Source organism: Leuciscus leuciscus, assembly GCF_965113295.1.
Source record: "Leuciscus leuciscus genome assembly, chromosome: 14".
NCBI classification, from domain to species: Eukaryota; Metazoa; Chordata; class Actinopteri; order Cypriniformes; family Leuciscidae; genus Leuciscus; species Leuciscus leuciscus.
In genome coordinates this window covers 39496800-39511528 of record NC_138738.1, presented here as the reverse complement: position 1 = coordinate 39511528, position 14729 = coordinate 39496800, and the positions used below count along the sequence as shown (strand labels likewise).

Here is a 14729-nt window from a genome sequence, read left to right as displayed (position 1 = left end):
GTGTCAGTCACTGCAGCACAATCAGTGATTGGATGAATCGCGTGCTATTGCCCAGTGGTGTGATCGAGTGCATCAAGTAAATAAAAAAAAGAAAGAAATTAATTAAATTTGTCCAGAACAGAGCAACACGGCTCAATTTAAACTGTTGTAGAAGAGCTAATATACCAAGAATGCACTGGTGAAGGATTGTCTCTGCTTTATTTTATAAGAATTATTTCTGTGTCTAGAGTTCCTAATGTCCTGTACTCCCAACTTTTGTATAGTAGTACTAGTCATATTTTTTACACCAGGATGAATAAAAGGGATGTTTTTTATTTCCTGTTTCGAAAACCACTGGTAAACAACGGACTGTAATGTATAGAGGAATGAAAATATGGAATGATTTACCATTGATATATTACACATTTTTACAAGAAAAAGTAGTTTTTAAAAAATATTTAAAGGAACATTTAATGACACTATATATAGTAAATTGTTGATTTTGATATTTGGAATGAATGTTGGGTTAGTATGTTTCATTGACTTGACTTTTTATTGTTGTTGATTACATGTAGTTTTGTATTTTTTACTTGTTGGGACCCCAGGAAGAGTAGACACTGCCTAGGTAGTGGCTAATGGGGATCCACATAAACAAATAAACTTAGATGATTGATGGAAAATACCATTTACAGCCAATACAGGCAATTTACTTAGGAAAGCTTTTTTTGACAGTTATAGCACCACGTCTTGCCTGATCTCCACCACTTTTATTAGGTGTCCTCAAAAGGTGCCCATACATGTCTGCAGGGCAGGGTTAAATACTAGTATATGAAACGTATAATTTAAAATACATTAAATACATTAATGACTCGTTATAACGTAGTACAAACGTCTTCTATAATAAAGTGATTTTGGTTGATTTGTAAGCAGGCACTAAAGCGATTACCCATAAAACGTGCTTTGAACCAATCGGATTGCTTGGGTCCTCAGCCCGGACCCATCACTTCAGAGTGACCGGATACTTCACCACACGTTCTATATAGTATGAATACCGTTAGTATGAAAGTTATGGTGATTCAAAAATTGCTTGTAAGTTAGAATATGACCAGAATCATCAAAGACAGATAGAATGCAATTAAAATTATTGTTAAACCATCTAGGGAAAAAGAGAGATTTATTTCTAACGGTTATATCCGCGTTATTCCAAAGGAGAACTTTGTGGGGGGGAAAGCAATGGACAAAACACAATTTCCACGAGAGAAGGCATTGCTGATGAAAGTTAGATAAGGAGATGGGTAACTTGCTAGGTAAAAAGTTACACTTTAATAGGAAAGACAGGCCACCGAGTTTGTTGAAGATATTATTAGGAATGAAAAACCATAACGACACTGGATTCACAAGGCATCTTTTCAGCCAGTTTACTTTAAAGGTGTTTATAGTATCAGCAAAATCTAAAAAGTCAAGGCCACCTTCACCTCTGGAATTAGAGAGTACTTCTTTTTTCAATTTGTTAGGCCTATTTTTCCAAATAAAATCCAAAAATATTTTGTTAATTTCCCTTATAGCTTTATCATTGATAAACAAAGAAAGAGCAGGGTATACAAAGCGAGAGAGCCCTTCCACCTTAGATAAAAGGACTCTACCGTATAATGAAAGATCTCTCTGAAGCCAGATGTTAAAGATGTTTTTAGTTTTTGTCATTTTATCAGAAAAGTTTAAAAGAAAAGTAAAAGTCTGTAAAAGTTTAAATCAGAAAAGTTTAAAAAATCCAACTGGATTTTTAGTGATATAGATATTTTACACAGTTTTTAACTGGGATCCCCTCCAATGATGTCTCATCTATACGAGGGGGTGGTGGTGGTGGCGCAATGGATAAGACACATGCCTTTGGTGTGAGAGACCCGGGTTCGAATCCACTGTGAGACACCAATTTGTCCCTGAGCAAGACACTTAACCCCTAGTTGCTCCAGAGGCGTGCGACCTCTGACATATATAGCAATTGTAAGTCGCTTTGTATAAAAGCGTCAGCTAAATGAATAAATGTAAATGTAAATATCATGAATTGAGATAATTTCACATTTCGAAATGTTAAGTTTTAGACCCGAAGCACAAGAAAATTGTTCCACCAATTCCAGAGCATTAGGTAACTGTTTTTTATCCTCCAAGAATAGTGTGGTGTCGTCAGCTAACTGTGCAATTTTAAACTCTCGATCAAATATAGAGATTCCTGTCAAACTTTCATTTTGGTTAATCCTTAGACAAAGTAGTTCAGTGGCTAAAAGAAATAAAAACAGCCCTGTCTGACTCCACGATGGATGTCAAACCTTTTGGATGTATCAAAGTTAACGATCACTGAGCTGTTAATATCTCTATAAAACATGGTTACAGTATCAATAAATGATTTACCGAATCCAAATAACTCTAGAGTGCGAAAAAGAAATGTGTGTTCTAAGGAATCAAAAGCTTTTTGAAAATCAAGAAAAAGTATGAGACCATCTGAGTGAATTAAATTAGAGTAATCTAGCACATCTAATACTAACCTTTTATTATTAGATATGTGACGGCCTTTCATGAAGCCCGACTGAGATTCTGAAATAATGTTATTTAGACCAGTACGTAATCTTTTAGCATAAACAGAGGCTAACATTTTATAATCTAATGTTAAAAGAGTAAAAGGCCGCCAATTGTCAATTAATAAAGGGTCCTTGCTTGACTTGGGTATAAGGGATATAACTCCCTGTTTCATTGTAGAGGTCATCTCTCCCTGACTGATGCATTCCTTATACATATGAAATAAAGGCAATTTAATAAACTCCCAAAAGTGAAGATAGAATTCTACTGAAAGCCCGTCAATACCAGGGGATTTACCAATTTTCATTGAGTGCAGACTGCACACCTTCTCGTCCTGAAGCTGCAGCTCAGCCTGGACACACACACACACACACACACACACACACACATCTTAATGAAATGAGGCATTTATAGAGCGCTCTCCCCTCAACCACCACCAGTGTGCAGCATCCACTGTCAGAACAATGGCGCCAGTGCGCTCACCACACACCAGCTATAGGTGGAGAGGAGAGAGAGTGATAAAGCCAATTGAAAGCATGAGGATTCTTATTCGTAGGCCATGATTGATAAAGGCCAATGGAGGGAATTTGGGCAGGACACCGGAGTTACACCCCTACTCTTTACGAGAAGCATTACTTGCACAACCTTTACCATGGCACACTTACACGTATGCTTGCTTTATTATCTCATTACATTTTTTGGTTACACTTTATTTTACGGTGTCATTGTTACAGTGTAATTATATATTTAAGTACTGAGTAATATTAATTAAGTGCAAGTACTTACTATAGGGTTAGGATTAGGGTTTGATTGAGGGTTAGTTGCATGTAATTATGCATAATTAACTGTTAATACTATTGTAAGTACATGTAACATATGTAACAAGGACACTGTAAAATAAAGTGTTACCCATTTTTTTTTTATCATTTATTAAATGCTTTGTCTTTACCATGGCTGCATCCTTTGAGAAGTGAGCGTCACCGTTCGTGACCTGCAGTTCTTTGAGCACTTGTGTCTGCCGGTGGATCTCTGCCTCCATCCTGTCCAGCCGTGGCTGAAATGTAAAACTGTCTCCCTGAAGAAACAAATAAGAGGATAATCATAAATGTTTATTTACCATGATGCTGTTCAAAAGATTGGGGTCGCTAAGAGTTTTAATCTTAAAGGGATTATTCACCCAAAACTGAAAATTCTGTCATTATTTACTCACCCTCATGTGGTTCCAAACCCATAAGACTTTCGTTCATCTTCGGAACACAAATGAAGATATTTTTCTGTCCCTCTATTGACAGCCTATGCAACTACCACTTTCAAGCCCCAGAAAGGGAATAAGTAATCACCGAAAAAGCACCGTGGCGCATGTGTGTTGTTGTTGCATGAACGCATGCTGGAGATTAATATTTTGTAAATAAGGTGGTAAATTATGTTTGTTTTTTTCGCAATATTTAATATTATTATATATTAGAATATTAAGAATATTTATTTTAAATATTTTTAAAAGATTACTTTAATGATGTCTATACTACCTTTCTGGGGCTTGAAAGTGGTAGTTGCGTAGCTGTCAATGGAGGGACAGAAAGCTCTCAGATTTCATAAAAAAGATCTTAATCTTGTGTTCCGAAGATGAAGAGTAATTAATGACAGAATTTTCAATTTTAGCTGAACTAACCCTTTAATGAAAGAAGTCTCTTATGCACACCTGTACAATTTAAAATAACTGTTTTCTATTTTAATCTATTTTATAATGTAATTTTTTCCTGTGATCAAAGCTGAATTTTCAGCAGCCATTCTTCATTCCCAGTGTCACATGATCCTTCAGAAATCATTCTAATATGCTGATTTGGTGCTCAAGAAACATTTATGATTATTATAAGAATATATTTTGAATGGTATGGATGAGTGTCATTGGATACATTGGATTGCTTAAATTTTCAACATTAAATATATGTGGTATCATGCTTTATAATACACATCTGTGTGGGTTTATGTGTGTGTGCTGTGTCAGTCTGTACATGAACCAGTTCATCTGTTCTTTCTCAGATACCTGTAGTTTGTCCTTCTCTTTGAGGTATCCTCGCATTACGTTCTTTGCTTCATGACGTTTCAGCTGCGCTTCCTCCAATCTGTTTTCCAGAATGCGCAATTTCTATAAAACAAGCACACAAGTTCATTCATTTTCTTGCTTGAACTAACATATTTAATTGTGCTCATCGATACAGGGTGGCTAAACACTCTGCTTCCCACTAATCAAGACAGAGGGGAAGACGAAAGACTTGAGAGAAGGAAGAAGAGCATTTACAATGGAAGAATGACCACTTAGGGAAACTTATGGCAGAGTTCCCTTCTTTACTCTAATTCTCATTATGATGTGCAAAAAAATCGTATTCTCGTGAATTGTTTAGATTATATAATAATAATGGTGATAATAAAACTGTGGGCATGGTTTACAGTAATTACAGTAAGGAGAAATTGGGACAAAAATGATTTGACTGGAAAAAAAGGCTCAATATTCTTACTGCTTTTTTTCCTTTCGATTTTGGGAGGAAACCTGGACAATTCTTAAATTGTAAGATTCACCAGTGTTCATTCAAAATAAAAAAAAGAGACAATTTCTACCTTTTCCTCGTCTAGTTCCTGGTTGTCAGGCAGAGGCTTCATGCTCTCGTACTGGCGCTTCAACTCCTCCAAACGCTGCCTCTGTGTGTCAGTGGTTTGTTTCAAAGCATTCAGCTTCTTCGCTTTATCACAAACCTCCTTCTCCAGCACCGTCAGAGCCGACTGCACAACAAAAATGACTGTCAACCACAACTGATATGCAGGTGATTCTGTAACCACTGGATAGTACAAGTGAAAGAAGTGGAAAAAGGGTTTTAAATAACTGATATAAAGGTTCATTTAACCTCACCTTAACGGGCATGTTCCTAAATGATTCATTCTCCATCCCACGGTCTTGAAAAACATCCTTGGTTACTTGTTCCTCTCCCTGGAACAACCAAGACCAAGATATGCATCAAATACAGCTATAACGTGACTTAAATGATATGGATATGTTTTAACATTACATATGTGTGTGTGTTCATAATGTCTGACCTCAGCCAGTTTCTTGCGCATGTTTTCATTCGCATGTTTCAGCTGCCAGATGGTTTCTCTGTTCTTCTCGATGACAGACTGAGAGCTTTCGAAATTCGCGCTTCTTTCTCTCTCTAGTGGACAGAGAGAAACATTCATGCGAAGTTGGGTTTAATTAATGCAATATTAACTTTCTGTAGACAATTTTACTGAGCTCTTTATTCAATTTAAAGGTAATATAAATGTATTAAACAGCTATAGAAGCAACTTTGCTATGTAATAACTCCAGGCTGACATTACAACACAACATTGCCATCCTTGAGAATACATTATTAATAAGAGCAATAATAAGAAAACAATTGAAATACTCATTATTCCACTACTGCCGCAATATTACTGACTATTTAAGCAGGTTTTAAGTTAACGTTAACTGTTTCAGCTTAATTGGCGAAATCTGTAATAAAAAACTTAAGTTACCCAGAAGTTGAATTTTTCGCTGGAGCTCGGAAACATTTCGCTGAATAGCTTGCTTATTGACGCCAGGCATTTTTATGAATATTTATTATATTATAAACTAAACCGCCGTCTGCCCTGCCCGGAGTGAACTGTGCATTACTCCAGATAGGAGAGAACTGAGAAATAGAAGGTGTATCACCAATATGTTTGTGAGCTTTGAACCATATATCCAGTGGCGTAGGCAGAAATTGTATTTTGGGCGGGCCAGTGAAAAAGTGAGTGGGCCTATAGTTTTTCCTAGAAAAAAAAAATGACTTAAATAATTAAACCTTAGAGATTAGAAAAAAAGAATAGACAAACTGCAAAAACAGTTACACCTTTATTTTGCAATATTCGGCAAAGGCAATAACAAAACACTGTCTAATCATCATGTTCAACCAACAGAGCTCAGTAATTAGGCTGGAAAAACCACCAGCAATAAGGGTGCAGAAGCGATGGCGGAGCAACATATTGATTTAGAACGCGAACGCCAACTTTTGTTGAATTTAGGAGAAATCTACAGACGCAAATAGACAAAATGTAGTAAAATAAAGACCAAAATGTGTATTTTGGACTTTTTTTCACCACAAGTCTGAAAGAAGGCATTGAAGACAAATAGCCAAAAATCTCAAAATTGACCAGTGAAAAAAAACCCCTATGTTTTTGCCTGCCGTGTCTCGCCTTAAATCACTTCAGACCTGAATTATGTTTTAAGTTTCTGAAAAATATAAAAGTACATTTTCCCAGCTCATGAGGCTTCTATAAATGAGAACAAATAAAAAAAAAATTAAAAATGTTTGGCTTTAATTGTAATTTTTTTTGTCCATTTCAATGGACGTCAGGTCAAAACAGGTGTACTTCACAAAAATGTACCAACATAAAATTAAATAATAAACATAAAAATTGTTAGTATATACTTAAAGCTTTTTCTCAAGGTCAAAAACTTTCCAACAGTATACCATTTCAACTTTAATTTTGAGGTTTTTGTTTTATAGATTGCACATTGTTTGTAACAAACTAAATATCTTAGAATCAATCAATATGGTCATGTTAGAGTCATTTTCTTTGCGCATCTTTCTTTTTTTAGATCAAAAACTTGAACATTACAACATTTCAACTTTAATTGTAAGGTTTTTGCTTTATAGATCGCACATTTGTTTATTTATAACAAAATAAACCTAGGAATCAATCAACGCATTCACTTTAGAGTAATTTACTGTGTGCATCTTTGAAACAATTTCTCTGTTAACGATTTCTTGTATTTCTACAGTACATTATGGCAGCACGGTTGCCATGCATGATGCATGTATTTCGATTTCCAGTAACTACTGTAATTCACTTTACAGTACACAAGATCAGTACTGTAAACTACCAAATAGTACTTTACTGGATTTGTACTGTATTTCGTCATTTGATCTGCTTTTGCTGTAATTAATTATACGGTGTTGTACTGTAATATCTATATTGATACATTACTGATAAATATTATTATAATTTTCAAAATAATTACTAATAATGATAATATTATATCATAATATAATATGTAGTTATTAGGAAATATAGGCTATAATGGGAAAAAATATGGAAATCAATGGCTATACTGTCAACTGTCTAGTTACCGACATTCTTCAAAATATCTTCTTTTGTGTTCAGCCGAATAAAGAAACTCATACAGATTTGGAACAACATAAGGATGAGTAAGTGATGACAAATATAATTTTTGGGTGTACTATACCTATAAAGGGATAGTTCACCCAAAAATTTAAATTGGCCCATGATTTACTCACCCTCAAGCCATCCTAGGTGTATGACATTGTTCTTCTTTCAGACGAATACAATCGGAGTTATATTAAAAAATGTCCTGGCTTCCAAGCTTTATAATGGCAGTGAATGGTTGTTTCTGTTGAAAGTCCATAAAAGTGCATCCATCCATGATAAAAGTGCTCCATGCGGCTCTTGGAGGTAAATAAAGGCCTTCTGAAGCGAAGCGATGCGTTTGTGTAAGAAAAATGATTCATTTTCAAGTTACGCTTTAGATTTATGTCAAATCTGTATGTTTTGTACAGTTTCGCCGGAAGCTAGTCATTTTACTTTATAAAGTTTTAAATACGGATATTTTTCTTACATCTCCATCTTCCTCATCATCACTCCACATAAAGTCAACATCTGAGATACTTCCATCAGCTATATGTTCAAGCACTTCAAGAACTATATATTCTGCATATGAAAAAGTAAAAAAAATGTATTGGTACTGTGATATAGATTTTTTATATAAGAAATTTCAATCAGCATTACTGGACTTCAATTACTGGAATGTGATTTCAGTAACAGGCTTTTGAACCCACTGTCCATTCTAATGGACAGACACATTTGAAAAAATCCTGATTTAAAATTTGAAATTCTACAATCGATTTTTAACTTTAATTAATAAGTTCAATCTTTCTATTTTACATACAAACTATGAAATACTGACAAACATATCAAAAAATTTAAATAAAACCATAGAAAATGTTGCTTGCTTCTGTGTTTGGAGTGAAGTGCTGACATGCTTCTCTTCAAAGTAGTGTTTTTTTTTTATAATTACTACATGCAGAGCTTTACTGCCATTTGATTGGATGACAAGCGTCCAATCTAATGGACTGCAGGCTTTAAACTAGGTGAAATGCTCCAGAAGTAAAAAAAAAAGGGGGGTTGACATGTGATGTCCATTGTAATGGACGCAGGGTCTGAATGGGTTAAATCACTTCACGGGCAAAAATTAAGGAAATTAGTTAAACAACAGGCCTACCTTTGTTGTTTTCATTCTACAAAACAAGACGTAAGTGCCTGGGTTTAGTGCTGAAAACAGAAATGGTCTCATCATAGTCCAAAGAGTCACAGAGTTCTTTTTTCAAATAACTTTTTGGCTAAAAAGCAGCTAAGTTACCAAAATTAGCCCAGAGCCCGCCGCCCAGAGAGTCTATAGCAACCATAGCAACCAATTACGTTCCGGAGAGAGAGTTTATACAACTTGCTTCAACAGTTCCATTTTATTCGGAAAACAAATTAAACACACACACCAGTCAACAATAAATCAGGTTTATATTAATATATTTTCTTAAATACATTTGAATAATAAAAAGAAACTAAAAATGTATTTTGATCAAACTTGCCTGGGCGGGCCAGTGAGTAATGTGGGCGGGCCAGTGCCGCCCTGGCCCATTACTGGCTACGCGCCTGATGGAAACACCAATCACTGTTAAATGACTCCACATTTAATACACACAGACTTTGTGGCTCAGATAAGGTCCAGTTCTGGTTTATTTCTTTGCTCTTGGCTGACATGTGGCATTGCTATGGCCTGCTTGTGGCCCAGATCTGGCAAACAGGAGTGGGCCACCCAAGGGCCGTCATTCCACGCTGCATGTGGGCCAGATCTGCATTCCACAAGTGCCATATGTGGGCCGGATCTGGGCCGAAACAATGTTGCTATCTGGGGAGGGATGTGACAACAACCTCATTGTCGAAATTTGGACATGTGTCAAACCACTGTGATTCGGTATCTTTCTTAAGTTTAAATCCAGCACTACTCGAGGCTGATGCTGAATTCTCAAATTGATCAGTTGAGCCAGATGCGTCGGAAGACATGGTGTCAAGCCAAACTTGTTTAACTTTCTTCTTGCCTCTTTTTCCCATGCATAAAGATGTCAAATCAGAACGTTTTCACGTATTTTTTCACGTTATCACCAGTCCGATTAATAGGTTATAGTGCATAAAATCTACCTTTAGAAATGACCTGGACTTTTAACATCAACAACATGCATAAAGGAATCTCATTTCTCCAAATATTACTAACTACACTTGCTCCTTACCAACCCACTCTTCAAAAACAAGTTTATCTACTTTGGGATATTGTCACAAATTACACAAAGTGATGAGGGTATATGTTAAAACCTATTTAAAAAGTTTCACTTTCTATCAGAGTTCATCAGCTTTACTAGCAATTTTAATAGTAAGGGTTTATAGAATGCAACAAGAACATAAAAAGCAGCAACATATAAAGGAGAACGAAGCCTAAATAGCCTAATAAGTAACTTGAAGGCCTCCATGCTTTAATGTCTTGATTGACATTGTCAAAGTTTTAAAAGAAAATGCACTTACACACTCCCCTTCAACCAGTCCTATTGGTGGAGCGTAGGGTTATAGTCTCAATACAAGCAACCTCAATTCTCTCAGACAACCTAATCACATTATTATAATAATGCTTGCTCTTTTGTTGTTTGGTGGAGATTGTGGATAGGATCGCAAGTTGCTGAGGTCTCACCAAGTATATTTAGCTCATTAGTTGATTTCATTATGTTTGACTACTAAACTTGATTCATCTGCATTTAATAATCTAGGTTTGTCATTATTAATACACAAAACAACATTAGTTGAATCACTGAACTTTATTTGATTTGGTCACCTCAAGAATCCGTTCCTTAACAAAGGACAGCATTGTAAAAATGAATGAAGGAAAATAAAAGTGAATCCTGACATCTCCTCCTCAGACCATGGTCAAGTCAAGTCAAATCACCTTTATTTATATAGCGCTTTTTACAATACAGATTGTATCAAAGCAGCTTCACATTGATAACATGAAAATAATACAACAAAGTTTGTTTCTAGAAGAAAATTGCATCATCGTCCACCAGAAAACGATATTTATTATTTATTATACTTATTAAGGCAGATCAATAATATTGTTGAATATTAAATGTCCCCAACTAAGCAAGCCAAAAGCAAAGGCAACAGTGGCAAGGAACCAAAACTCCATCAGTGACAGAATGGAGAAAAAAACCTTGGGAGAACCCAGGCTCAGTCGGGGGCCAGTTCTCCTCTAGCCAACGAGCGAACAGTGTATGATTATGATCCAGGCAGCGTTACAGGTCAGAGGTCAGATTGGTCGTGTCGATGAGGCCTTCACAGGGCTGATGAGGCTGGCACTTCAGGGATGCGTCATGGTTGGGTCCAGGTGCAGATCCACCATCTGATCTGGATACGGCCGGGGTCCACCTCACTTCAGTAAACGGAGAGACTGGTTGACACTTCAGTACTGCGTTGTCGTCTCTTCACACACCGCCTTGATGAAACACAGACACCTGAACAATTAAAACAAAGATTAGAAGATAAAAAAAATTACTTGCAGGAAGAGATGTTGCTGTTCAAAATCGCCAAACAAGCTGGAACTTGTGTAGACAAAATGTGTGTGATAATAAATTGCCTTTAGATCTGCTAAAAATCAAGTTAGATTGTTTTCATTAACATGCTTGTTAAAAACAAGATACATCCAGCTTCTTTCTATGCTTTCTATGTCTAACCAAACATAATGTAAGTGTTGATTGCACATTAGCAAGTGTGTCTAGTGATGGACACGGCACCACATTTAAATAATACCTTGAGTAACTGAGTCAGGGAGATGAGGTGAACCCGAAGTTACACAGGCAGCGTTCCCCTGGTCATCTATAGAAAAATTGCACAGTATAAATGTATGGGCTTAAAGAGCCTGTCTGCCTACCAATCAAACACCATGGGCATGAGGGGATACATGTAAAACTGCAGACAGCCAATTCTATATTATAATAATATAATAATCATGGCAAAGTTGTTGAACCGGATGAAGTCAGGAGAGCGTGACTGTGCAACAATACCTTGAGTGATAATTTTACTAGGAAATGATGTAGATTTTACACAGGCCAAGTCTTCCCTGTTGTTTTAAAATTAACAATGAAGAGAGATGACAAAAAGTTAAGCTTCTAACAAAGTTTCTAACCATCGTACTAAACAGAGAGACTAATATTAGCGTAGACGCCATTCTTCTTATGATGTAACGAGTACATCAGGATTTATGGGAAGTGTTCCCGGTTCCGGCTGACCTAATCTATGCAGCCTAACATTGAATTATAAAAGTCTATAATGTGTTATGTGTATGCTAGGTCAAAGAGATGTGTTTTTAGTCTAGCTCTAAACTGACAGAGTGTGTCTGCTTCCCGGACAATGTTAGGAAGACTGTTCCAAAGTTTTGGTGTTAAAAGGTATTATCAACTGGCCGGAATTTTGAGATTGCAATAGACGTGAAGGACTATAATGCGTTAAGAGCTCGCTCAAGTACTGCGGAGCTAAACCATTTAGTGCTTTGTAAGTAATCAGCAATATTTTAAAATGTATACAATGTTTAATAGGGAGCCAGTGCAGTGTTGACAGAACCGGGCTAATATGGTCATACTTTCTGGTTCTGGTAAGAACTCTAGCTGCTGCGTTTTGGACCAGCTGTAATTTGAATATTAAGCGTGCAGGGCAACCACCCATAATAGCATTACAACAATCTAGCCTTGATGTCATGAACGCATGGACTAATTGTTCCGCATGCGGTTTTACAGATACTAGACACGTGACTTTCAAATGAAAGATTGGTATCAAAGAGCACACCCAGGTTCCTAACCGACGACGAAGACTTAACAGAGCAGCCATCAAGTGTTAGACAGTATTCTAGATTAGTACGTGAGGACATTTTTTGTCTAATAAATAGAATCTGTTTTTTCAGATTTAAGTAGTAGGAAATTACTAGTCATCCAATTTTTTATATCACCTATGCATTCCGTTAATTTTGTGAATTAGTAAGTTTCATCAGGGCGTGAAGAAATATAGAGCTGAGTATCATCAGCATAACAGTGAAAACTAATTCCATGCTTCCTAATGATATCTCCCAAGGGTAGCATGTACAGAGTGAAAAGCAACGGTCCTAGTACTGAGCCTTGTGGTACGCCATAGTGAACTTGTGATCGATGAGACATCTCTTCATTTACTGCTACAAACGGATAACGGTCGGATAAGTATGATTTAAACCGTGCTCATGCAATTCCATTAATGCCAACATAATTTTCGAGTCTATTTAAAAGAATGTTGTGGTCAATAGTATCAAATGCAGCACTAAGATCGAGTAACACTAATAGAGAGATACAACCACGATTGGATGATAAGAGCAAATCATTTGTAACTCTTATGAGAGCAGTCTCAGTACTATGGTACGGTCTAAATCCTGACTGAAAATCCTCGCAGATATCATTTCTTTCTAAAAAGGAACATAGTTGTGAGGATACCGCCTTTTCTAGTATCTTTGAAAGAAAAGGTAGATTCGAGATCGGCCTGTAATTGACTAATTCTGTACGATCAAGTTGAGTTGCGTTTTTTTAACAAGCGGTTTAATCATAGCCAGCTTAAAAGTTTTTGGTACGTATCCTGATGACAAAGATGAATGATGATATTAAGAAGAGGATTTTTCTCAAAGAGCAAGGACGCGCTTGCCCACGACTGGCCGAGCCGCCCGCTATATGCATTTCCTCCGGTCACGATGCTACCACAAGTCATCGAACAGATCAGGGAAAGCAAGTGTGCAGTGCTGGGTCTTCCAGACCCAGTTATGGTTCTCCGAGTTGACACAACTGCTGGAAACAGCCCCATGGCTAATTCCGCTGAGAAGAGATCTCCTCACGCAGGCGAACGGGAAAATCTGGCATCCCCGTCCCGACTTGTGGGCCCTTCATGTATGGCCCCTCAACGGGTACCTGGGTGTCTCCCGCATAGGGTGCTAAAAACCATCACTGAAGCAGGAGCGCCCTCAACTAGGCACTTCTATGCTCAGAAATGGGTGGTGTTCTCTGGCTGGTGCGCAGCACGGAGCTTGGACCCCGACTCATGCAAAGTACCAAGTGAACTGGTTTTTTTTGCAAGAGCTCTTGAACGCGGGTCGCACCCCCTCCACGCTCAAAGTAAATGTGGCGGCCATAACATCATCTCATGCTCTTGTGGCCGGACAATCACTAGGAAGGAACATTGTGCGCTTCCTTAAAGGGGCAAGGAGGCTAAACTCTCCGCGACCCCCCTCTGTGCCTATCTGGGACCTCTCCACGGTCCTGGAAGCATTGAAGGGTGCACCGTTTGAGCCGCTTCGGTGTGCGGACCTGAAGCACCTCTCGTTCAAAACCGCTCTTTTTCTGGCGCTCGCTTCAGTCAAGAGAGTGGGCGATTTACATGTGCTATCAGTGAGCGCGTCCTGCCTTGAGTTTGGGCCTAACGACTCCAGAGCCGTCCTCAAGCCAAGGTATGGTTATATTCCTAAAATGCTCTCGACTCCGTTCAGAGCACAGGTTATTTCACTCGCAGCTCTTCGCTCACCAGAGGATGAAAGAGACACGAATTTACTCTGTCCCGTCAGGGCTCTCAGAGTTTATCGGGAGCATTCTGACAGTCGGAACAGTTTTTCGTATGCTTTGGCGGCCGCACCAAGGGGTCAGAGCTCATTCCACGAGAGGCATGGCCTCGTCTTGGGCTTGGTCAAGTGGAATACCCATTGAAGATATGTGCGGTGGCAGGCTGGGCCTCGCCGTCCACATTTATGAGGTTTTATAACCTGGAATTGGTTCGTGAGTCTGAGCTGCCTCGCCATAGATTCGTGCAGTTGCCGCAGCACAGCCAATGACCGTACTCGCTGTTTATCTGTGTATGCTGTGCAGCTGCACTGCATTTTAAAGATTTGGCTTCAATATTCTCGAGAAATGGAGTTTTCTCATAGCGTAAGCTAGCCAGGTAAGCTAGGT

General features: G+C 37.8%; 1 protein-coding gene across 1 annotated transcript in view; it reads left to right on the top strand.

Annotated features, from left to right (window-relative positions):
* Nucleotides 1-14729, top strand: part of LOC309473977 (plexin-A1-like) — a 141247-nt gene that overhangs the window by 13294 nt on the left and 113224 nt on the right. The gene's annotated exons all lie outside the window — the stretch shown is intronic.